At 43.7% G+C, this 26872-nt stretch overlaps 1 protein-coding gene across 1 annotated transcript in view; it reads left to right on the top strand.

Moving 5' to 3' along the window:
- PHLPP1 (PH domain and leucine rich repeat protein phosphatase 1) overlaps window positions 1–26872 on the top strand; it is a 520000-nt gene that overhangs the window by 232836 nt on the left and 260292 nt on the right. The gene's annotated exons all lie outside the window — the stretch shown is intronic.

Here is a 26872-nt window from a genome sequence, read left to right as displayed (position 1 = left end):
CACTAGCTCATTCACACACACATTCATTGGTGGGGCCCATAACACCAACACTCATACGTTTAGAATTTTTAGATAAATTCAAATATATCGCAGAACATCATATTTACCTAATCTGGCTAAATGAAGTCCTCTAATTCATTGGCTCTGCATAACCAACATTTGTTGTAAATTGACCGAAAAAGCAGGCCAAAGCTCAAATTTTAAACTTTAGGACAGTCGTGATTGGCTGGTTGAAATTGTCCGACTTTCATTTTCAGATTCTTAGTACAGTTTGAGGGGTGAGGTCATTGGTCAGCGAAGTGTCGGCTTGTTCCGGTTTACTGTAAGGTTGATTGTTCCCCTGTCTTGGCGAATGCCTTGTTTCGTATCCTTGACCGGGGATACGCTGTGGAAAGGTCGCTACGAGGTTTAGGAGATTCCTTGCACATGCGCAGCTCACTCCGCGCCTCATGAGCCAGTGGGCACTTCTGCGTGTGGTGTCAGCGGCCATATTGGATTTAGGCCCAGATGCCAACTTAAGCGAAACAAACACAAAAGAATAAGTAATTCATAGAAATAGGGATTCTAATGTTAACCCCTTGCTAATCCCTCTATGTGCTTGCATTTATCTAGCATATAGCGACATTTAAAGCAATTATATTCACCTTTTTCGATCCTCCTCGAGGGTGCAACATAACAAAGCAACACATATCATACAGTATTCTATTACCACATATACTATTGTTAATATGCGTACAGATTTTAGTTACAAGAGCTATTTAGCCATGCAGTTAGCAAATCCCATGTGTAGTTTAAGTATTAAAAATGTTGATTAGTATACATGCAACACTCGTTTAATAATATTATAATTAATAGATTATATAATTAGTATTTTCATGCAAAAATAGAGGGGGTATACAAAATTTTGCACTACCTGCTCAGTCAATCCCCCCTTTGGTGATTTTATCACCACAATAACTAACATTTTGTAAATTTATTATGAAAAGAAAATGAATTCATAGAATTTTTAGTTCACATTTCTGTTTCCCCAATTTAATCTCTTCTTGCATTTCTATACATACTATCTTTCTTTTCTTCTAATTCTACTTCTTCAAATTCTCTCTCGTCTTTTATTTTCTTTCTTTCTCAAAGTTTCTCTCTTTAAAATTTTCCGTATTTTCTTTCTTTTGCATCATAAACATCCTAGTCTTAGAACTAATACTAGAAAAATTACACAGGTTAGTGGAAATAAGATTTTACCTATAAATGTACTACCTAATTTTAACAGGAAATCTTTAATAGAAGATCATTTCTTTCCAATCTTTTCCCAGACACCTTCAACCTCCAGTGGTGCAATTTCCTCATGCAAATCAGTTATATTTTTAATGTATGACTTTAGATCTTGACTTTCGTCCGGAATACAAGTACAACAATGTTGAACTTTCAGCATTCCACAGACTCCACCCTCTTTTGCAAAAATTATATCAAGGGCAAGTCGATTTTGCACTACCATGGCGCGCATGGCAAACATCTCTGTATTTACCAATAAAAATCCTCCAGCGGTGCTTGTTGACAAGCGATCCACTACTGTTGATAATTTTCAAATTTTATGTGCATTCAGAGATATTCCCACTGCTGGTATCAATGCTCCAAAAATGTCTCCCACAATTTCTGACCAAGATTCTCTCTTTCTACGTGTTAGTTGTCTACCTAACTCATGTACACCATCTCTTCCTCTTCCCACATGGAATATCTTTGGGAAAACCAGCCCCACATATCATGTGCCAAACCAATGATCTGGTAATTGATAATATGCTTTGTTCCCGCAAATAAAATATAATCTAGGAAAAACTGGATCATTTCCTCCTTTAAATCCCCATCCACCCATGATTCGATATGTATCATGGCAATCACTGTTACCTTCGAAATAATTATCATATACAGTTTGATTCCTTCTAATACACAAACTTTCCTTTCTGAGGCCAATCTAAAGCCATTGTTGGACTAGCTTCTCCTTTTAAATGTTTTTCCTTTTCAACATCCCAGACTGTCCTTTCTTCTCTTCCCTCAGATGCTTTCTTTTGTATTTTCAATCTCCTTTCTTAAACCATATCCAAGAACCCTTTCTCCTCCTTTAAACTACAAGTTAGATTATTTCTAAATATGGACTCTAAAGTTAATTCTTTAGTTTCTAAGAAAAATTCACCTAGTACCTTTTCAGGTTTTACTTTATTCAATTTGTTAATTACAGGTACTTGTGAAAATATCTTATCTACATCTGAAAAGTAATATTCTAATTTCCCTATTTTGTAAAACAAACTTGCTATTACACTATATGTTATTCCATACTTTACTGGGAGGTGAAGATAGGTCACTCCCTCAGACACAGATGCAGGTAACTGCATGCAGACGTAGCAGTCCCTCACGTCCATTGTCTTTACATATTGAACTTTGGCTTGCCAAGGTACACTTCACCTGCGCAGAGTAGACTTGAATTTGGGCTGGTAAAGGAAGAGCTGGCACGTAAAGGTGTATACTTAAAAAGCTGGTACAAAATAAGCAGGGGGGAAGCAAACACACTCAACGCTCTCCTTTGGAAGGAACTGCAAACCAAAGAAAATTGCCCCGCAAGGCTCTTCTTGGAGGACGCAATAAAACATCTGGGAGTGCGTCAACTGTGGGATCTACAAGGGCCTCTGGCGGGTTTTAAAAAAGCAGTAAACAACAGCATTAGAAAAGAATCTCTCCTGCAGGACAAAGCTTTATTGACGGAGCGAGCCCATGGGTGGCTAACCATACAATCTTACTCCAAGCTTAGGCCACAATTATATCTTCAGACTAGCTTTGCCAAAAAAAAAAAAGAGAAATTTCTGAAATATCGCCTAGGACTATTGCCTTCTGCAGACCATATGGCCCCTTGGCTACGTCCCTCAATGCCAGCAAAGTGCCGTCTTTGTGGGAATGACGAAGATAACATCATACACCTTATTACCATCTGTAAGGAGCTGTTGCAAGACCGCCGGAACCTTCTGAGACCACTATTTACCAAAAAACGAATTAGGTCATGCAGGCAAGCTGTCCTGGCATGCTTTTCGGGTGACGAAGTTCAACTGAGCTGCCGATTAGTAAAATATATTGAAGCTGCAGAAGTCCGCCTTAATAAAAAGAAAGAATAAACCGAAACAGCTAAATTGATGGAACCCAGTGCATCACTTGCATCCTTAGAGCTAAAATACTCTGATAATAATGGGGGCACAATTGGCATCTAGGAGCCCACTGGAACTTAATGCCACAAAGAATAAGCATATGGGGATGAGAATGTCTTGCTACCCATCTGGACTACGAACTGCAACAACTAAATGCATCTTGAAGAGGAAAGCAGGCCAGCTCAATTATGTAAAGCTCCTCAATGGTAAAGATAGAACTGATCTAGTAGTGGGCTAATCTCCCTTCCCGCTATGGTTTTATAGTTTTAGACTTAGTAATTGTTTTTTAATTTTAGCCTTTTATATCTTACCACAGTATTAATATAATCTTCTATGCTGCTACAGACACACGAAACCGTTTTTATTGACGTTGGTTTGTAATGGTTTTTATTAACTGTACAATAAAGTATTACCATTACCTTTACATATTGATAATGTAATTTTGAAAATACATTGTTAGAGAAATCATTTATAGACCTGTCTTTATGTAAATAATTTCTATCTATATTAGTCTGATATACTTTCTGAAACTTTTCTACATTAGTTTTATTCTCACTATGTCCTTCTATTGTTTCTAGTGTAATTTTAAATGAGATCATCAAAGCACTCCATAGAAGCATTAGTACTCCTGTACAACAACAACACATTTTTAACCACCTTTCTGAGAAATACACACATAGTATTTCTATTCTCGGTGTTTGCCATTTCGAAAAATGATCAGTGTCTTTTGACTTAGCTTCTTCTACTTCACAACTAGTTTTGTCTAACCCAAGGCTCTAAACACCTACTTGGTTCTATCAGTTATGTCTTTTCCAGTAATTTATTGTCTTCCATTGGTATCACTTTTGGTCTTTTCAGTTTAGCATTTGATCGTCTTTCACTTTTCTCTCACAATCTTGATACAGAACTTCCTGAACATCCGTTTCTTCTCCAATGTCGGACAAGATAACTCTGAGGATTTCCGATTCTTCGTCTTCCTCAACCACTTCTGGTACAGTCACCTCTGGATTTTCTTGGCTATCTGCCTCTTTTATTTCAGGCAGCACCACATATGACCATTCCGGCGACTTCTACTTCTGGTTAGGTTTTCTTGTTGTCTTGTTTATTTCTGTTGTTTTTCCCTCGTCTTTCAATTTTTCTTGACTAGATACTTCATTCACTTGTTCAGCTCTGGATGAATTCACTCGTGTCAGTCGGTATCTAAATCTTTTTACTTTATTTGGCCAGATTTAATCTTTTGCTGATCTTTTCAATGTATTTACTTTATCATTCTTCTCAGCTCTCCATGCTCTTTTCCTCAGGACTCGACCTTCTGGTACTTCTTCATCACTGTCTTCTGATTCTGTTTCAACTTGACTTTTACTTTCAGCTGTTTTTCTTTCCACCACTTCTTTTATTTTCCCTACTTCTGTCCCTCCTCGTGTTTCTTGCACACAATCTTCTTGCTGACTAAACGTCCCTTCCTCTAACTGGATGTTTGAATTCCCTACAACTCCTCGATGGCTGTTGAAAAGATTTTTTGCGGAAAAAATCCTTCCCTCACTTTCTGTATCTGTCAACTGTTTATCTGCTTCTGTTACTTCAGGTGGAATTTCTCTCAACTTTCCATCAGGAATTTCTTTATCGAGAACTTCTTTAATTGTCTCTTCACTGTTTTTTAGGTCGAGGACGTCCGGTCTGCCGAAAGGCAGAACCGGAAGTCGGAGATTTAATGACTTGGAGAAGAGGGGCTTGAACCAGCCCCTCTTCTTCCCTGTTCTCCATTGGCTGGCCTCGTAAATGCTTGCTAGCCACTGGAGAAGAGGTCAGTCACTCCATTTAGGCCCCGTCCTTTTCGGATCGGGGGGCGTGTTTTTTGCGAGAAGTAGGAGACAACAGCAAAACACGCCCCCGAATCCGAAAAGGACGCTGCGTTGGTGTGCTCGTCCGCTCCCCCTGCTGCTCTGGTCTCCTCACCTCTCCTCACCCTGTCCTCGGAGCGGCGCTGGTTCTATGGCGCGCTTGGCACGGGCCGCGCCCTTATTTATTGGGGAAAGCAAACCTCGGTGTTTAAAAAGCGTCCTTGTCAATAGCTGCCGGGTCTCGCGAGCACCCTCCGCTCAACAGGCCTCTGTGCAGGGGCATAGAGGCTCGGCTCAACGCGAGCTGCGTGGGTAGACAGACGGTCACAGACCGGAGGAAACTACCAGCCCAGGCCGCCCTGCACGATAGACTTTCTTTTATCTTTTTGAGAAGACACCCTGTGGGCAGACACTGTAGTCCGGGAAACCAAAACTGTGAGGCCCAGGCAGGCGCGAAGTTATGATAGGCTGCGTCACGAGGAGCAGAGCCAATGACAGTCGCCATATGCTCCGCCTGCGTGTATTCATGATTTCCACAAACACTACCCTCACAAAAAGTCCCAAGAAGGAAGACGTGTTAGTTAAGCTCGTTTACTTACTTGTTCGCTAACCGACTGTAATTTGAGATAGCTTAAAGAGTTAAAGCACGTGCTGCGGAGACCTTTTGTTTATCCCGTGTCTACACCAGCATCGGTGGTTAATGCACCGACAGGAGAAATGTATGTGACTGAAATCTGTGGTCAAAGATGTGTATTTTATGTAAAGGTAACTCTGGATTGGTGCGTTTGTAGTGATCCGGGTGTAACCTGGCGGTCCCGGTTATATTATTGTAAATTAGTAGCGAGGTCTGCACGCCCTGTAAACAGTGGTATCTAACCTATAGGGCACACAATGTAATCCAAGAACATAATACCTTACTCTGTCGTTATTTAGTCAAAGGTTGATAAAAAGACTCCACTAAGTAATAATAAACATGTATGAAGCAAGAACAGATCTGGTTGTGTTCCGTCCTATGTAAGGAGTCACTGGTCGTGTAATTCATGCACACATATCTGACATTCCTGTACAGCACATGCAGCCCCACATATGGCACAGCCACAAGGAGGTTATAAATGTCTTTTAGCACCGTACGAAGCGACAGACAAGTTTAACTTCATTCCCCATGGTGTGTTTTAGCTGACACGAAGGTGTAAATCGTTTTGGAGCCCATGTGTCACTCGACTGTTGCTCCCAGCGTGGTCACAGCTCGAACAAGTGACGTCTGGTTGTCCCTGGAGGAGCCACGAGTTAGTCATCTTTTACGTCACTGTATTGCGCTAGTGTCTACAGACAGCTATCTCCGCAGCAGGCGCATCGTTCTCGGAGCTGTAGTGAGCCCTGGATATGAAGACAACAAGCATTTACAATGCAATGGTCTCGGCATTGGTAAAGTTAGAGCTATTGGCATTGTTCATGACATTATTTTTGTTTATGTTTTTGTTTTTAAAACATTTAAAGAAACGGCATTGTCATGAGCAATGCCAATAGCTCTAACTTTAACAATGCCGAGACCGTTGCATTGTAAATGCTTGTCTTTTTTCCGGTATGCACCTGTGCTTGTTCAGCCTCTGAGTCTGAGCTGGTGTCTGAGATCTGCAATTTTCTTCTCAAGGGAATGTTCTCTGGGGCAACGGTCAAATTTGGTTCTGACTCTCCCCCCCCCCCCCCCCCCCCCCCCCCCCCCCACCCCTTTCAGAATTTTGTCCTGTTCTAGTGTCTTCAGTATCCGATTCAGAGCTAGTTTCTGATTCTTCAAAATACTCTCCTTCCTTGTTATCCACTGGGTTTGGAATTCGCAAGGTATGACTAGCATGGATCCAGTTCTTTATTCCTGCACACTTTACAGCTGTTGTTGTAGTTAAAATCACTTGTCGTGGTTTTCCCCAACGTGGGACCAAACAGTTCTTTCTTCTGTGCACTTTAATTCTCACCCAGTCACCTGGACTCAGATCATGAGCTGGCTTCTTTTCAAGGGTGGTGGCATCCGATCCAACCTGATGAAACACAGAATGTACGGCGTCAGCCAGTCCCTTACAGTAATCCAACACCAAGTCATCAGAGATAGGCAATAACTTGTTGACTGGTATGAATACATGCCTCATTGCTCTCCCCATCACAATCTAGTGAGGACTCAAACCTGTGTTCCTATCTGGAATTGATCTAATAGTCATGAGTACCAGAGGCAAGACATCAGGCCATTTCAGTCCTGTGGCTAAACACATGTTTTTTTCTGATGGATACATCTGCCAGTGGATTCCTCACCTTGTAAATATACCCTGTGCCAGCAACATTCGGAAACTTTTGTAGCAGTTCACGCCGATTAGGTCGACGTCACAGAGACACGGCTCCGCTCGCGACTCCGCTGACGTCACCGGCTCCATAAGAAGACCTCGTCGGCATGATGGCGTCCATTCCCTTTTTTCGCCGTCGACGCCAACGAATTTCAGGAATCTCTCTCTGTAGCTATACTGGTTACTTTATTTTTCGCTGGTTTCTCTTTTTCTTCTTCTGCAGAAATGTCGACGAAGAAGTCAGGATTTAAACCCTGTCGCATGACGACTGCGTGTGGTGCCTGTCATCGGACCATGATGTTGAGGGATGTTCTTGCTGCAGCAAGATGAGTTCCAAGGCTCTTAAGCAGAGGGAAGCAAAGCTTTTCATAGCGAGGATGAAGAAAGAAAAAAGAGGCCGGAGAAAATAGAGGTCAAGGTCGAGGTCGGCGTCGGAGTCTACTTCTGGGCATGGTTCCAAATCCAGAAAGCACAAGAAGAAGAGGAGGCATTCATCTCGACGTCACTCGGATAAGGATGCGGCTCCGAGATCGACATCGCCCTCCCGACGCCGTAAGGACTTTGTGTCTCCCTCGCCTGCTATGGATTCACCTATTGGCCTTTCGTCACCTGTGGCTTCACCGGAACATTCTCCGGCTCCGGCCCCGGCTCCATCTCCGACGCCGGCTCCATCTCCGGCTCCGGCTTCGTCCCCGGTTCCGTGTGAAGAGCCTCCGGCCCTAGGTGAGCCTTCGGCTCCACTGATTCCACCGGCGGCGCCCGTCGGCCCGAGTCCTGTGATGCCCGAGCAATATCCTGCGTTTCCAGGAACAGGTCAGGACCCCACGCATTATCTTAATGCGATGTATGGAGTATTCTCCAGAGCCATGTACCCCTCTGGTGCACCTTCGGGTCCTATGGCCTTCAGTTTGGGAGTTCCCCAAGCTTATCCTTAGGCTCCCTTTATGCCATTTTTTCCGGCGACGCCGTCTTTGCATCTACCGGCGCCGAGAACATCGACGCCATTCCCTTCTTCACCGGCGCCGACTCGACCTCATTCGACGCCAGCTTCCCCTTTGGATCCACATTCGGCGCCGTCGGATTCGGTCACGGCGCCGCCATTTGCGGATTGTGAGAATCAGGTCTAGGAGGGAGGCTCAAAGGGTGCTGGATGAGCAAAGATACCTGATGGAGGAGGTAGAGGAAGGGGAACTCGTGGAATCGGACAGTGTTTTTGAGGAGTTGAAGGAGGCTAGTGGCCTGGACTTGTCACCTGAATGGGAGATTACTCCTCCTTCTGATGCCCCTTCAAAGGATGTGGCTCCATACCATGCTGTTATAAGAAAAGCAGCTGAACTTTTAGATCTGCAATTGCCTTCTGCAGAGTTCAAACCAAACATCTTAACGGAAGCTCTGCACTCTCCCTCTGCTGTTTCTGAGCCTCTGCTCCCTTTTTACGACGCCATCATAGAGCCAGTGATGGAGGTGTGGCGTAAGCCCTTTTCTGCTCCGGCAGTTTCTAAAGTCATTGCCAGGAGGTATAGGGCAGCTCCAGGGGACCCAGAATTTTTAACGTCTCACCCGTCTCCTGAGAGTCTGGCTGTTCAGGCTGCATGTTCAAGAAAATCATCAGGTTTGTTTCCCCAGGTCCCGAGTGACAGGGAAGCAAAGAAACTCGATCAGTCGGCCAAGAACGTCTTTTCTTCGGCCAGCATGGCCCTTAAATCAACAAATGCCACCTGTCTCTTGGGACGTTATATACATGTTCTCATGGACTCAGCAAAGCAGCTAGCCCCAAAACTATCAAGAGGAGGATAGGGTTGGTTATAATGAGATCCTTTCGGATGCCCAGGCTGCGGCGCGTCAGGTGATCCAGAGTGGATTGGACACTGCTGACTCGGTAGCAAGAGTCATGGGATCTTCTGTTGCCACTATGAGGAGTGCGTGGCTTAAGTCATCGGAATTTTCCCCTGATGTCCAGTCAACGCTCTTGGACTTGCCTTTTTTAATGGCTCTGGTCTGTTTGGCAAGAAAGCGGATGCTGCGCTGGAAAGATTTAAGGAGAGTAAGGCCACGGCTAAATCTTTGGGCCTTCAAACTCAGCCAAGAGACTCATTCAAGAGGTACAGGGGCTTCGGAAGGTCTACCTTTCGTACATACAGACAGCCACAGCAGCAGCAAAGCACTCTGTATAAGGGTTGCAGAGGCAGAATCAGGGGTCGCACTCATGGCCGACAGCTCTCCTCCTCCTCCTCCTCTTCCTCCTCCTCAGCGCCTCCCATCACTGCAAAGCAGCCCTAGATCCTCCATTCTGGATCATGTTGGTCCTGTGGGGGGCCGGCTTACCCATTTTCTACAAGATTGGGAATCGGTTACTACAGACCTTTGGGTTCTAGATCTTGTAGAAAATGGGTATGCCCTTCCCTTTCGTGAATTCCCTCCAAATTACCCTCCTTGTCAAGGGGCTTGCTCAGAGGACCACCGTCTTCTCCTACAGGAGGAAGTCCTGACGTTACTAAAAAAAGGTGCAATAGAGGTGGTTCCAGAGCAGGAGAGGGGTCAGGGATGCTACTCCTGGTATTTCCTGATTCCGAAAAAGGACGGCAGATTGTGTCCAATATTGGACCTCAGGATCTTGAATCTTTATCTGAAGCAAGAGAAGTTCAAGATGCTCACCCTTGCGCAGTTTCTTAAAGTGCTGCATCAGGAGGACTGGATGGTGTCGATCGACTTGCAGGATGCGTATTTCCACATCCCCATCCTGAAGTCGCACTGGAAGTATATCCGGTTTACAGTAGGGTCGCAACATTATCAGTTTGCGGTCCTTCCGTTTGGTCTTACTACAGCAGCTCGAGTCTTCAGGAAGGTGATGGCAGTGGTGGCAGCCCATCTCAGAAGGTCGGGGATTTCGGTTTTTCCTTAGCCGGACGACTGGCTGATCAAAGCAGAGTCGCCAGAGAAGGTGCTTCATCATCTGCAGGTTACGACTCAGCTGTTGTACAAATTGGTTTTTTCGATAAACGTGCCCAAATCTCACCTGGTGCCCTCTCAGCGCAACCTGTTCATAGGGGCGGTACTGGACACTACTGTGAGTCGAGCATTCCCACCTCCACAAAGGATTCTCGACATACAGGAAATGATTCCTTTGTTTTATGATGGAGCGGTCGTTCCAGTCCTGAAGGTCCTTCGTCTGCTCGGTCTGTTTGCTTCCTGCATTCTGTTGGTCAACCATGCACGCTGGCATATGAGGGCGCTCCAGTGGTGTCTCCGCAGGCAGTGGTATCGACACAAAGGAGATTTCAGGGAGTCTGTGAGGATCTCCAGAGAAGCTGTGGCGGATCTATCTTGGTGGAGTGTGGAGGGCAACCTGTCTCAAGGAAAGCCCTTCCATCTACCTCCATCTGTGGCCACAGTGATTACAGATGCATCCACCTTGGGATGGGGTGCGCATCTGGGGGATCTGGAGATCAATGGTCTTTGGTCTCAAGAGGAAAGGTTGTTTCACATAAACCTTCTGGAATTGCGGGCGATACGTTTGGCACTCAAGGCCTTTCTCCCTTCCCTTCGCGGTAAGTCAGTTCAAGTCCTGATGGACAACACTACCGCAATGTGGTATGTCAACAAGCAGGCAGGAGTGGGGTCGCTTTGTCTCTGTAGAGAGACTCTGCGTCTCTGGTCCTAGGCTCAGGATCAGCAGATTTGTCTCTTGGCAAATCATCTGGCCGGAGTTCTGAACGTGCATGCAGACAGTCTCAGTCGGCAGATCTCCGCCGACCACGATTGGAGGCTTCATCCAGAGGTGGTTCGTCACGTTTTCCGGATGTGGGGAACTCCTCGGGTGGACCTGTTTGCCACTTACGAACGCTCACTGCCCGTCTTTCTGCAGTCTCCAGTATCCGATGCAGGGAGCATTGGGGGACGCGTTTCAGTTGAGATGGGACTCACATCTCCTTTACGCGTTTCCTCCCATACCCTTGATTCCTCGGGTTCTGAGGAAGATTCGCTAAGATCGGGCCCAAGTCATATTGATCGCCCCAGATTGCCCAAGAAGGGTGTGGTATAAAGATCTTCTCCACCTCTCCTCGTGCCCTCCGCTCCGTCTCCCTCTCAGGGCAGACCTCCTCTCGCAGTCGGAGGGGCTGGTTCTACACCCCCCACCTCCAGAGCTTACACCTTCATGCCTGGAAATTGAACGGGGCAACTTGAATTCTTTTTCTCTCCCACCAGATGTTGTAGATGTAATTTTGTCTGCCAGACGCCATTCCACCAAATCTATCTATTCCTATAGGTGGTCTAAATTTGTGCTCTGGTGTGGGGAGAAGTCAATTGATCCTTTGAGGGCTCGTTTATCTGACATTCTGCCCTTTCTCTTGCTCAGCAAGGTTTTGCTGTAGCCCCTGTAAAGGGTTACTGATCGGCTTTGTCGGCATTCCTTTGCTTGCCGGATCAGCCATCTTTGTTTAAATCACCTATTGTTTTGCGATTTCTAAAGGGCCTTACAAACAAGTTTCCTCCTACTCCTTTTATTGTGCCTCAATGGGACTTAAATCTTGTCTTAACTTATCTGATGGGTTCTCCCTTCGAGCCCTTACACAAGTGTCCCTTGAGACTGTTGTCTTTCAAGACTGTTTTTCTTATTGCAATCACCTCTGCAAGGAGGGTAAGTGAGCTTCAAGCTCTGAGCTCGAAATCCCCGTTCTCGACCATTCATGCTGAAAGAATGGTACTCAGAACCAGGGCTGCTTTTCTGCCTAAGGTGGTAACTCCCTTCCATCTGGGGCAATCCATTACCCTCCCTACCTTTTATCCTCCCCTCCCCCCCCCCCCCCCCACCCTCCCCCACCCCCACCCTTCCAAGGAGGAGGAGACGGCTTCACCGTCTGGACCCTAAGAGGGCGGTGAGCTTCTACCTTGACAGGACAAAAGACTTTCGAGTTGATGACCAGCTCTTCGTGGGCTTTGTTGGCTGCAGGAATGGCAGAGCGGTGCACAAGCGCACTCTTTCCAGGTGGATTGTCTTGTGCATCAAGATATGCTACTCTTTGGCTGGTAAGGAACCTCCAGAGGGTTTAAGGGCTCAATCTACTAGAGCGAAGTCTTCCACTTCTGCTTTGTCTAGAGGTGTTCCTGTGGAGGACATTTATAGGGCGGCAACTTGGGCCTCCCTTCACACTTTCGCGAAGCATTACTGCTTGGATTCCGAGGTCAGGAGGGACGGACATTTTGCTCGTTCCGTCCTTCAGGACTTTCTGGTATCGATGGGTGGACACCCTCCTCCGGGAGTGGGACTGCTGTGGGAATCTTTTCACAAGGTGAGGAATCCACTGGCAGATGTATCCATCAGAAGAACAAGTTACTTACCTTCGGTAACGCTTTTTCTGGTGGATACAGTATCTGCCTGTGGATTCCTCACTGACCCACCCGCCTCCCCGTTGTCCACCCTTGTATACCTACAATTCTGATGATGATGTTTTCAAAATGTATTTGTTACTGTCAAAGGCAGTGTGTTATTTTGTTTGCCTTTCTATTGATTCTTCACACTGTGTGTGTTATATTGTATATTATGTACTGTGTATACTGTGTATATATTGCTGTCAGTCCGTCCGTGTGCCTCGAAGGCACGGAAAAAAGGGCGGAACTGACGTCATCACGCCGACGAGGTCTTCTTATGGAGCCGTGACGTCAGCGGAGTCGCGCGCGGAGCCATGTCTCTGGGACGTCTTCGACCTCATCGGCGTGGACTGCTTCAAAAGTTTCCGAATGTTGCTGGCGCAGGGGATATTCACAAGGTGAGGAATCTACAGGCAGATACTGTATCCACCAGAAAAAGCGTTACCGAAGGTAAGTAACTTGTTCAATAGTGCCATTTACCTGTTCTACCACACCAGAAGCCTCTGGCCGATAGGCACAATGCAGTGTTTGTTGTACATTCAATGCTTCACAAATTAGCTTCATGATTTCATTATGGAAATGTTTTCCTCTATCTGACTCAATTGTGACTGGAAACCCAAATTTTGGGATGAACTCCCTCAAAAGCAGTTTTAATACTGTTATTCCATCACTTCTTCTTGTGGGATATGCTTCTACCCATCTAGAAAACAGGCAGACTGTTGGAAACCGGGCAACTGGGTTAGCAGTCACCAGGTTCCCAGCACAAGGGTAGCTTGGCTCGAGCGGTCAGGGGTCAGGCACCGTGCTAAGCGTACGTCACACCCTCACAATAACCATGCGTTCATCCGTTCCAAAAACGACACTACACCGTAAAAATTATGAAAGAAAGTAGCTTGTCTTTATCTTTTTCTTTTAGTTGCAGGTTTCATGAAAATAAATACAATACAATACAATAAGATTTTCCTCAAAAGAGCAGGTCAAATAAATAATACCACAGTGGGGTTTCAATAAATAGGATCAGGTCATAAATAAACACGGAATAAATATAGGTGCAATAAATACAGAGGGCAATTAAATACTGTCAGACAATAAATACTATGCAGGAATAAATACAGTCAGACCATAAATAAAACGCCTTCAATAAATAATATAAGCAATCAATAACAATTGCAAATCAGATCACATTTATGAGGTAGTCTGGTTTTACTATGCCCAAGTACAGCTTGTGGTCATTTGGATGACATGGGGGGTGTCCCACCTAGATTGGTCAAGGCTGGCCTGAACTGAGGTAGAATAAGGGTAACCTATGGATCTGGCTCCCCCACAATACACAACCCCTCACAGAGGTCACTACACCAGTCTCAGTTCACCCCTGGCACTCCCAGGCTGGTTCTAACACCCCTCTAGCCCCTAGAATGGCCTTTTAGGGCTCCACAGGGCCTCAGATGCCCTTTCTACCACTTACTGCCCTTTTCACGATGGTCGGCTCCGCTCGGCGCCGGGTCGACGTCGCTGGACGGCTCCGGTTCGATGTCGCGTCGATCTGTTCCACTTGACGCCGTGTCGATGCCGTCTGGCGGTTCCGGTTCGATGTCGCTGGGTGGCCTCGGTTCGATGTCGCGTCGATCTGCTTTACTTGACGCCGGGTCGGTGCCGTGAGGCGGCTCCGGATCGATGTCGCTGGGCGGCCTTGGCTCGATGTCGTGTTCCGGCGTCACAGGGTCACGGTCTCCCCGCTTCCGGGTGTCTCCGGAGTGCGACCTCCGTCGGCTCCACCTCGGGTTCCGGCGACTCCGGAGTGCGATCTCCACTCCCGACCTCCTGCGCGCTTCACCTCGACCTCAGGCGACTCCGGAGTGCGATCTCCACTCCCGACCTCCTGCGCGCTTCACCTTGGTTTCCGGCGACTCCGGAGGGCGGACTTCACTCCCCCGTCGACGGCTCACCTCGACCTCAGGTGACTTCTACACGACCTCCGGTGTCTCTCCACGACCTCCGTCGGCGCCCTCACTCGACCTCTAGCGGCTCCGGGTACGACGTCTGCCTTCTGTCAGCGCCGCAGGTCTCCAGGCTTCTCGACGTCTGGTCTCCAGGAGGATTCCACCAAACAGGTCAGGAACTTGCTGTTCTTCTCCTTTAAGGCCTGTTCCGGCTGTTCAGGTCCTTAAGATGATTTTCTGGTCTTTATCCCACACAGGGCACTAGGCTGGGCTTGGTCAGTAGGGACTAGCATCAAGGGTGGGTTTCTGGACCACACTCCAAGCACTGGTTTCCACCCCTGCTGCCTCACTCCTTCCTCCTTCTGAATCTCTGTCCTCACTCCTCTCTAGTCAGATGCCAACTGCCAACTGTCAACCTGAGATGGCTTCCCAACATTCTAAACTGCCTCCCTCTGTCCCAGGGTTCTAGAATGTTCTGGAAGGTACTAGTAGGTTCCAGTGATGTCACAGGTAACAATGGGTGGCCACCATTTTGTGTCTCGGGCCCTCAGACAGAAGTTCCAGGGGTAGGGAAAATGGCTCCCTGACACTGCATCAACACTAAAAAGTCTGGTGGTTCCCAAAAAGGAAACATTATAACCGGGTTTGAGGCAAAAGTGGGACAAAATAAATAATGATGAGGAGGGACCACCCAAAGAGCTGACAGGTCTAACACAGACCATCACTAAAACATACCTCAACCTGTTACAGGGAGGCATCTCAATGTTGATTTGCATTCTGGTGAAAGGCCCTCCTTCTCGACCTATCGTTCCTAGACTTACCACTGTTTTTCTTCCAGGGTTGAACTGCTCACATACAAGGCATCGTTGACAAAGACTCTCAGCTACAAGTCTGAATTTTGCATTGTACCATGTCTGCTTAAATAATCTAAGCATTGCATCTCTCCCTACGTGTGCTTGTCCATGATACATCTGGGCCAAGGCTGACACCATGCTATCAGGCGTAACTGGTCTTCCATCCCGATAGACCCACACATGATCTGTTTCCCTTGGTGCACATCCTGACCTGACCCATTGTCTCATTTCCTCATCTCCTGCTTCTTCCTGTAACTGCCTTACCTCTTCCCATGTATTCACAATGTTAGTAAACAACAAGGGACATGAATTCATTTCCTTCTCTTTTGCCCTGTTCACCGAATTCTGGTTTCACGCACAATATTGAGCCATATCGTTTGCATACTGATTCCCAGCTGCGATGTAATCTCCGGTCTTGGAATGGGCAGCACACTTCACAACAGCCAATTGCTTAAGCAGCTGTATCGCCTCAAGCAATTTCCCAACCACTTCAGCATTCTTTATAGGGGTTCCACTTGAAGTCAAAAATCCTCTCTGTGACCAAATTTGGCCAAAATCATGCACAACACCAAAGCCATACTGACTATCAGTTATCACAGTCACTCTCACATTCTTTCCCAACTTACATGCCCTGGTTAAAGCGAAAAGTTCAGCAACTTGGGCTGACTTTACTCCCTTTAGGTAAGATGCTTCCCTTATTGCTGCTACTGTGCACACTGCATATGATGCGCTCAAAATTCCTTCGTCTGTTCTCAAGCATGATCCATCCACAAACATCACATAGTCACTTTCTGTCAAAGGTACATCTTTTATATCAGGTCGTGGTTTTGTACAGAAATCAAGCACATCCAAGCAGTCATGATCCACATCATCTCGGACTTCCACATTCTCAGCATCCGGCAATAACGTTGAAGGATTCACATTCAGACATCTTAAAAGGCTCACATTTGTTGTACCTAATATGACTTTTTCATATTTAGTCAGCCGACTGTGTGTCATGAACTGAGTGCGGCTCCTTGTTAAAAGGATTGCCACATCATGAGGTACAAATACTCGCACAGGATATCCCATCATAATTCCTTCACTCTGTTCCAGACTCTTACAAGTGGCAGCCACTGCTTTCAGACAACCAGGTAACGCTACAGCTACTGGTTCGAGTATAGCTGAAAAATATGCAATTGGTCTTCTCAGTTTTCCATGTTTCTGTATTAATACAGAGAGTGCACATCCATTCTTTTCGTTGCAGTATAGTTAAAACTCTTTTTCATAATCCGGCGTACCAAGTGCTGGTGCCTCACACAAACTGTGTTTCAATTGTTTAAAGGCTGTTAACTCTTCTTTATTTAATTCAATGGGGTCTTTTACATCACTTCTTGTCAGGCGTACCAAAGGTTTTGCAATCAGGGAATAGTTTCTTATCCACTGGCGACAATATCCTACCATTCCAAGAAACATTCTCACTTCTCTTTGCGTCATTGGTGCTCTCATTCCTTTTTATTATCTTGATTCTTTCTGCTGTTATTTTCCTCAGTTCTTTTTCAATTTTATGGCCTATATATTGTACGTCTTTCTGGCAGAATTGCAATTTCGGTGGCGATACTTTAAGTCCTTCATCTGCTAGATGATTTCGCAATGCTATGATATCCACCACACAAGCTTCTCGTGTTTTTGACGCCACAAGCAGGTCGTCAATGTATTGGACTAGTACTGAGCTCTCGGACATCTCCAGATCTTCTAAGGACTTTTTTAATATCTGGTTAAATATTGAGGGGCTCTCTGTATACCCCTGTGGGATTCGGCACCATGCCAAAATGCGTTTGCCAAACCGGAACGCAAAAATCTGCGGACTGTCTTGATGCAATGGGATGGAAAAAAAAACATGACACAGGTCAATAACTGTGTACCATTGTGCATCATGTGGAATCTGATACAAAATCACTAATGGATTTGGTACAGTAGGACAACATGACAAAACTATTTTGTTTATTTTTCTCAAATCTTGCACTATTCTGAACGTTCTATTAGGCTTTTTCAGGCCCATAATTGGTGAATTACATGGACTACTCATTATTTCTCTCAAAATACCTTGTTTAATCATTTTCTCTATTATAGGAGTAATTTCTTCAATTATTTTGGGTGTCAATTTATACTGAGGATAATTTGGGTAACGTATTCCTTCCTTTAAAGTCACTTTTACAGGATCTATATTTGTCATTAATCCTACATCTTCTCCTGTGAAATCCCAGACCTCTGCCTTTACTGTCTTTTTCATTTCCTTTGGTAGTTCTTCAGGGTTAAATACAGCAAATGCCTCAGTAATTTCAGGTTCCATATTAGCCATAGTCCTTTTATATAGTACATCTTCATCAGGGGTCTCAAAAGCTGTACCATTGGGAGTGCAAAATATGGTGCAATTCATTTTGCACAATAAATCTCTTCCTACCAAATTTACAGGGCTTGAATCACACACGACAAAGCGGTGCATTTCAGAAAATTTCCCTATGTTAACTTTTACTGGTTCAGTGAGATATGTTTTAATCTGTCTGTTGGATACCCCAACTACTTGGATTGTTTCATCCGAGAGAGGAAGGTTTTTAACATCAGCTGACCTGACAGTTGAACGAGTAGCACCAGTATCTACTAGGAAAGTAATATTTTCATCATTTACCTTTCCATCGACAAAAGGGCCTGTCTGGTCTACTTCTAGAGTTGCGCCAAGTACGCACTCTTCTTCCTCCCCTCGGCACCGTCAATAGCTTTCTTCTGACTCACTCGTATCGCGTTGTAGCCAATACTGAGAAACAGCACTAGCGCGCGGCAGCTTAGTTACCTGTTCTTCGTTGTAGAATCCTGTCTCATTACTGTATTTCTGAGGATTTACGCTCTGTGGAAAAGGCGGTTTTGGCGCCTGATTCTGTTGGGCAACAACCTGCTGCTGTCGCTGTGATTGGCAACTCAACTCTTTCTGCACCTGCGAATTCAATGATGCATTATCACCATTAGTACTCGGGGGAAATTTACACTCGGATTTCCAGTGCCCTATTCTTCCGCAATTATGACATGGCCACTTCTTTTTGGCTTCTTCTATATTAAATTGTCTCTTTCCTTTTCCAACATTAAATTTAGGTTTCATACCTGCACCATTTGCCTGTTCAATCAATTGAGCTTCCTGTCTTTCTGCCACATTTACCTGTGCCCACATAGCCTTTTCTTTTCACTGGCGCTGTTTGGCTTAAATTTCATCACTAAAATATTTTGAATGTGTCAGTACTTCATCTATTTTCTTATTTTGCCAGTCCACTGTATGCGGTTTAATCATTTCACTTATTTCTGGACGCAGCCCATATAGAAATCGGTATACAAAATGACTTCAATCCTTTTCACTCAAATTTTCATCACCACTGAACTGCTTAAAGGCGAGGATCATCCTCTCATAATAAGCGTGTACCGATTCCTTAGCTTCCTGATGAGTCCTGTCAATTTTTACCCAATCAGTCTCCTTGGGAGGTACTTTCTTTTTTTTAGAAAGGTAATTACTTGTTCATATTTTTTCTTCACCTCTGGATCAGGGGCACCTGTTTTTGGGGCTCTAGGGTATTCTTGTGTAGGCCAGTTTATCATAATCTTGCACTCTGTTCATAAATCTGCTGGTACTATTATGTCAAAAAGACTATTTAAATCAATCCATAAAACTTTTGATAACTTTACGAACCTATCCACTTGCCTATACCACTCGACTGGCTTCTTGCGTAGTCGAGGGAAATCATTGGTAAATGGCAAAATATCTTGTCTAGTCCAAGGGACATGTACATATCCTCCTCCTGGAATTTCTCTCATGGGACATTCTGTTACCACCTTTTCTTTTTATTTTACGGGGAAAGCTGCAAACGTTTTATCCGAGGCATCATCTCGTTTTCGGAACCACCTACTCTTCCATTTATCTACATCTCCCCATTTTCTTAACAAAATGATTGTCTTTAATCTGAGTTGTTCTTCCTGTAGTATTCAGATTTTCAATATCTTTTTCAGAAAAATCTACTCTGTATGGTTTTTGTAAAGCTTTTACTTTTTCGAAGTCTATACCCATTTTATTTGCCACTTCTTCTAGTCTCTCATGTAGATTTCTTGCTCTTCAGGTTATAGTTTTACATAAAAATAGTAATTCTTCATCCTGATAGGCTTTTAACTTCTCCGTGGGGATAGTCCCTACTATTAATTCTTCCAAAACAATCTTCAGCTTGGCCACATCTATAGATTGGGATTCTTTATCTTTCTGCTGCAAACTCCTTAGCCATTCACTTAATTCATCTGAAGTAGGCCCTACACTATCTTTCTCAGTAGTTTGTTGTGCTAATCTCTTTGGTGATCCTGGGACTGATTCTGTCGTCATTATTATTCTATCCCCTAAACTTTGATTTACTGTCAAATTTGTAGGCGTACTTTGTTCTGGAATACCTCTTTGTCTCCATGGGTTCTCGTCTGCAATTTTCTCTGGTCTCTCATTTTGTTTATTACTGTTATAAGGAATCTTCAGACAATGCTCACTATCCTTCTGTGTATCAAAAATAGGCATTACAGGTCCTATAGTTACTGGAACGGTTACGGCTTCTACATTTTTTGTCAATTCCCTGATTTTCTCAGTTAATTCTAAAGTGGTTTTCGCTAGTTCAGCTGAATTTTCATTACCTATTTTACCATGTTGTGTTTGCTCTATTTCTTTAAAAGGATTGTTTCTTGTGATACTGACTGAAATGTTATATTTCGTGGAGTCTCTCTCATTGGGGCATTTGGTGTCAATAATATGGAATCTGATTGATAAGGGGGTGGATTTTTATAAAACATGTCAAGAACATCATCCTCCGATTCATGCACACCATACCCTCTTGACTCGACATTATTTCTCTTTTCCATACATTTTCTATTGCTAATTTCTTCAGCATTTCTTACAGGAAACAAACCCCAAGTCATATTTGCGCTTCGCCATCTCCTCATTCTATCATCATGATTCTCCTGTCCATATGATCTACCAAACATTTATTTGTACCTTCCGCCACTCCTCTGTCATGCATCTCATCTTCCCATTCTGTCAATGCCTCAAACTGTGTCGGTCTAGGTCTCGGTTCTAGATTCATCATTGTTTCAATTAAATTTCTCAAAACCGCTAAGTTAAATGAACCATGTTCTGGAAATGCTAAATCTCCATCTTTTGTATACTTTGCCTAATTGTCCAACCAAATATATGTATGATATCCGTATTTCGCAACCATAAAGAATGCGGGCGATTTTGGCGGGGGAAGTAACTGTCCTTCCCTAGTCACAATTGGTTTGTCCTTTTTAAATAAACTCTTGATCTTTCCAAACCAGGACTTTTTCTCCTTTTCTGGTGGATCATAATACATCATTTTGTCTTCTGTGTATCGCTAGATTTTACCTAAGACTATTCTCTTGTTTTTAACCAATCGTAGCGCGACTCACACCGGAGCGTCTACGTCACCCTGTAATTCTCCACTCTCAGCGCGGTATACACTAAGGCACCAATCAGGAGCGTCTACGTTTCTTACTGACTGGCCAATCCCAGCGTGGTCTTTCTGACGTCAGCTTTTCTCGCTACTCATGCTGACCCCCTCCTTTACATAATTTATCAGCAAACTTTTTTACGTTCTTTCTGACTAACAAATCTGTTAGTAACGACATAAAAACGCCACCATTGTCTGATTCGCTAACAAAAGAATAGTTAATGACCTTTCTTACAAGAATTCCGTCTTTACCGAGAGCAGCGCTTACCTCTGCCCTACTACGGAACTGTTACTTCCGTTGATAAAGTAGCACATCCCTCTACCTTACCCTTCTAGCAAGCATCAGCTAACCGTTTCTCCAGAATTAAGACACCTAGTTTGAGAAGCTCTGCTCCTGAGAAATAAAACCAGAGTTTCACAATTAACCTTAATGCTATTTCATTCACGCACTTTCATACGGAAAATGTAGTTCATTCACACAGAATTCTGTATTTCCCGAGAACAGCGAACAGTCTGCCCTACTACAGAATTATTACACTCATTAATAAAGTAGCATGCTTAGGGAACACCTATTACCTTTCCAGTGATAAGCGTAATCAGAGTGCCTTTTGGACTCCTGGTAGCTACGACCAAAATTTCACAGGTGACCTTCGCTACCATACATTTCTCTCATACAAAAAATGTCCCTAATGGCAACAAACGGCGATGTTACCGAATCGAACCCAGACAATGCGTCGTGCATCTCCAATCGTCACACGTTTTCCCCGTGTACCTACAGGGCAATAACAACAATTCCGTCTTTCCCAAGAGCAGCGCTTACCTCTGCTCTACTACGGAACCGTTACAAACTTCCTACATCCCAGAAGCCGTCAAACAACATAGAACTCAACGCAACTCAACATAGTGTTAATACATAAACCAATACTTTCCCACAATCAATAAGCAATTTATAAGCAATAATCACCAAACCAAAACAATAAAAACCATCATACTGCTACCAGAAAAACTGATCCAGCGCAAGACTGGGAAATGGGGAACAACATACACCGATATCCTCCCTGCGTCGCAGACCCGACGTCACACCAGCTCATTCACACACACATTCATTGGTGGGGCCCATAACACCAACACTCGTACGTCTCTCTCACGAGCCTGCCCACAGGATGAGTAATTCAAGTGCTGGACATGTGGGGGAATACCTTATAACCTATAGGGAGACTGAAAGTTATTTTACATAATATACATTAACATCTTTTGCCTATAGATCCCTAGTCCCAAACATCAAGGCACTCCACCCCCTTGGTCAACGGACCAATTTAGTTGGATTGGTTGATGGTGATTTAGAACCAGCTAAAACACATTTTAAGACTCCGAATCCTTATTTCCCTTAATGGAACCATAAACTCATATTTCTTGTTAATCAATATTTGTTCATCTAAATTTTCATAATGATTAATATTTGCATTTGTCTCGTCAAAGTTTAGAATTTTTAGATCAATTCAAATATATTGCAGAACATCATATTTACCTAATCTGGCTAATTGAAGTCCTCCAATTCATTGGCTCTGCATAACCAAAATTTGCCGTAAATTGTCTGAAAAAGCAGGCCAAAGCTCAGAGTCCTCTGCTCAGCACGTTACAGTCCCAATTTATCAAAGGACCAGAAATCGTGCTAGCATCTATCATATCCCGTGGATTTTAGAAAAAGTTTGCAGTCATCAAGCGGTCGGGCAGCATCTGGTTCTTCAGGAAAGGCGTCACAACGAACAAAAGTGGAAAAATGATGAATGAAAAGAAAGAGTATATGTTCTCCCTATTCTACTATGCTTTTATAATAAAATCAAGTTAAAGAAGATACAATTTTAAACTTTAGGACAGTCGTGATTGGCTGGTTGAGATCGTCCAACTTTCATTCCCAGATTCTTAGTACAGTTTGAGGGGTGAGGTCATTGGTCAGCGAAGTGTCGGCTTGTTCCGGTTTACTGTAAGGTTGATTGTTCCCTTGTCTTGGCGAATGTCCCGTTTCATATCCTTGACCGGGGACACGCTGTGCAAAGGTCGCTACGAGGTTTAGGAGATTCCTTGCACATGCGCAGCTCACTCCGCGCCTCATGAGACAGTGGCCAATTCTGCGTGTGGTGTTAGCGGCCATATTGGATTTAGGCCCAGATGCCAACTTAAGCGAAACAAACACAAAAGAATAATGAATTCATAGAAATTGTGATTCTAATGTTAACCCCTTGCTAATCCCTCGATGTGCTTGTATTTATGTAGCATATAGCGACATTTAAAGCAATTATATTCACCTTTTTCAATCCTCCTCGAGGGTGCAACATCACAAAGCACCACATATCATGCAGTATTCTATTACCACATATGCTATTGTTAATATGCATACAGATTTTAGTTACAAGAGTTATTTAGCCATGCAATTAGCAAATTCCATGTGTAGTTTAAGTATTAATAATGTTGATTAGTATACATGCAACACTTGTTTAATAATATTATAATTAATAGATTATATAATTAGTATTTTCATGCAAAAATAGAGGAGGTATACAAAATGTTCCACTACCTGCTCCATTACACCCATCAATGAAAACATCTAGTCCTCATCTCCAGGGGTTCAAAGGGCCTTAGAAGTCATAGCACCCTTCCTACGTTAAAAACAGTACAGCTCAGAAGTTATCTTTGTTAAGGGCCATGAAAGCCTGGAACTCAATACCTCCCAATCTCAAAACACTCACTCTACTCTCAACCTTTCACATGCACCTCAAGGCTCACACATTTTCAGACTGTTCCTAGACTGGCTCCTATACTGATCTTACAGACTCGTTAGTGTAAGGATTTGAACCCGATGAAATAAACATCTTAAGTTTTGGATTAATTCCTCCCCAACTCAGATTCCTAGTCTAATTCTCACTCTGTTTCTCTAGACTCGTACTGTATTTTTTTTACTCTGAAATGTTTGTGTTTAATTTTCTAAATAATTCTTTCCCTGTCTCAATGAAATCCAATTGTTGTTTAACTCTGTTTTAATGTAAAGCACCTGCGTGCCAACTAGTTCAAATGCACTATATAAATGAACAAACAACTTATGCTTCTAACTCGGCGACTGCAGGATTGCTGTGACCAGTGCGCCTAGACGTCCTCATCTCTGACAGAACCTTTTTAGTGCATATTACAAGAATAACTCATGAAAGCAAACATCTTTTCCAAAGAATGTGTTTTTTTCCTACAAAGCTGCTCTTGGTTCTGCTAAAATCCTGTGTTTTTGCTCTTATCCTGAATTACTGACAGACTTGTGAGCTATGTTGACTTGGTCTTAATTAACCAAAAAAAAGGGGGCTCTGTAAGTGAAGAGTTCATCTGACGAACACACAGGTGATCTGGATGAATTTCAGGGCTTACTGTGCACAACTTTTGGTATGGAGTTGTGGCGAGCCACTGGACAAAGACAATATAGGGTCCAAGTAAAAGCTCCTACACCACTGTATCACTGTCTGGTTCAAGATACAAAGAAAATAATGTGTTGTACCCTATTGTAGCAAAGCAAATAGCATGGTTGTTTTTTGTATTTTTTTAAATTTATTTTGTATTGAGCTCAAATGCTGGGTTAACAGTCACTGCTGCAGAAGCGGAGTGATGTTTTGGCACACTTTTCTTAAGCATGGAGACGGTCATGAACATCCCTGTCCACTTCTGAGCACGGTATAAGGCTGTAGATTCGGTTTCAAGTTGCAGGATATAGTCAGGATGGCATCCGCTTTTAAACCTTTCAGTTGGGAATTACTTGTTTCTAAAAAGGCCAGAACTTTGCAAAACGCACCTCTGCCCATGTCCCCAAAATCTGTAGCATCCTATTTTATTTTTGGTATTTCTAGAATATGGACCTAGCCGCCAAGGCATACAACACATGCTAATTATAGTTTAACAATCAAGAGAGGTATTAACCAGTAGCAGCTGCGGTACGATGGAACTGTAATTAGAGGAGATGAGTAGTAAGAAAGTTGTATATGAGGTCTTCATGTTACCCTACCTTTGAATACTGTGTAAAGGTTAGTTCCCTAACCAGAAGCTTGTCACAGCCTGCAACTGGATTCTGGGGCTATGCGAAGGCTGCCTAGAATATTGTGTCCTTTCCCTTTGCTTCTTACTCCACTTTCTGCTCAATGAGTTCTTGGTTTTGTACTTTAACTCCTTAGTATGAACTTTTTTTGTAAACGGCTTGTTTCTTCTTGCTTAGTTTGTACGATATGACTTTAAAAAAATTACTTTGCTTTTGCAATATTTGGTGATGTTGGTCGACTGCTCTTTGTTTGCGGTATCCTCCCATTAAGAAATTTAAAGTACGTCTTTTTATAGGCTGCCAAATTGACTGTACAGTAAATTGTAAATGTATGTGAAGCAGTATATAAAACAATTAAATTATACACCTTGTCTAATACTATTAGAATTACAAGTTCCCACTTACCTTCCACACCATAGCATATTTTCTGCAAATTCTTCCAATGGAGCCTTTCTGATTGTGTTCCACATATAGACCCTCATCTTTGATGTTCTCTCGCAGCAATGACCACTTTCTTGGCATAGCACACTGTTGCTTTTTAGAGCTAAATCAGTGTTTCTTATGGGGCAACTTAAACAGCCTAAATGGAGGGGGTTCATATAGGGTGGCTTAAAGACACTCTAAGAAAAAGTGAATGTTCTGAGCAGAAAGTATAGTCTTATGTAATTGTAATAGCCCCTAAGAAAGCAGATAGTTAAACTTTGCAGATTTGTGAAGTTAAGTGATTGTCATTGATTGTAAACCGGATTTTCTTGTCTAATCGTGAACGACTGTAACACTTTCGTTCTTCATGGAAAGGGACTGCCTTCAAGGCATTTCAGAGTATGTTGAGAAACTTTGCTGTCTTCATGGTTTTTAGTGATTCTTTCTTGAGAGGTGTAATAGGATACCACGCCTCGTATTACACTGTATGTTTTTGCCCCCTGTGTAATGCATGCTGTAAAGGTAATGTTCAGTAACATTTTTTGCTTCGCAAGCCCTTCATCTCTTTCTGTGTCCATAGGTTGCTGCATGTTTGTTTCACACTGCCGCATTTGGAGCATACTGCTAAGATAACATTTTCAGTAACAAAAATGTTGTTGGTGCCACTATGGAATGCAGCTCTTGGACAGGCCACTTTGTTTCCCCCTACTGCCCAGTCATGTTAAGGAATTTTATATTTTTTGCTTATTTTATATCCTCATTTCTCTATTTAGTTCCATAATTCTCCTTAAGCAGCATGGGGTGCTTTAAATTGGGGTAGTGATAAGATTTGAGACGGTGAGGAGCAATGCAAAACACGACATGTGCCGTAATCTCAACGTTTAGTCGAAGTACTGCATTGCTCACTGAAATCGGTGATGCGTTGGACTATTTTCTCCTTGTTGAGTACTCCTGTCACTTCGTAAGAGCACTCTACCTGGAATGTTTGGAATAATCTCTGCGAGTGGTAAATGGACACTAGTGTGTGAAAAATGTGTCCTGTTTGGTGAAAAATGTGTCCTGTTTGGTGAAGAGGCGTGTTCTCCTGCCCTGACTACTGATGCTCTGTGAAACTGGTATTCTCTTTTATTTTTTTTATCCTGGCATCACGCTAATCTGGGGAGGACACATAGGCTTCAGGGTACCAACTGTGTGTGAAACTGGCATTCTTTTATTTTTCGCGCTGGCATCACACTAATCTAGGGTGTACACTGAGGCCTAGACCTGTTCCTGACTGTGCGAGATCCTAGATGTGAGCTGTAATACTGCATCTAAGCTTTCCTTCATAGTCGTGACTACTGTTCC

The sequence above is a fragment of the Triturus cristatus genome, chromosome 5_2 (genome assembly GCF_964204655.1).
Source record: "Triturus cristatus chromosome 5_2, aTriCri1.1, whole genome shotgun sequence".
In the NCBI taxonomy this organism is placed as follows: domain Eukaryota; kingdom Metazoa; phylum Chordata; class Amphibia; order Caudata; family Salamandridae; genus Triturus; species Triturus cristatus.
This window is presented reverse-complemented; position numbering and strand designations above follow the sequence as displayed.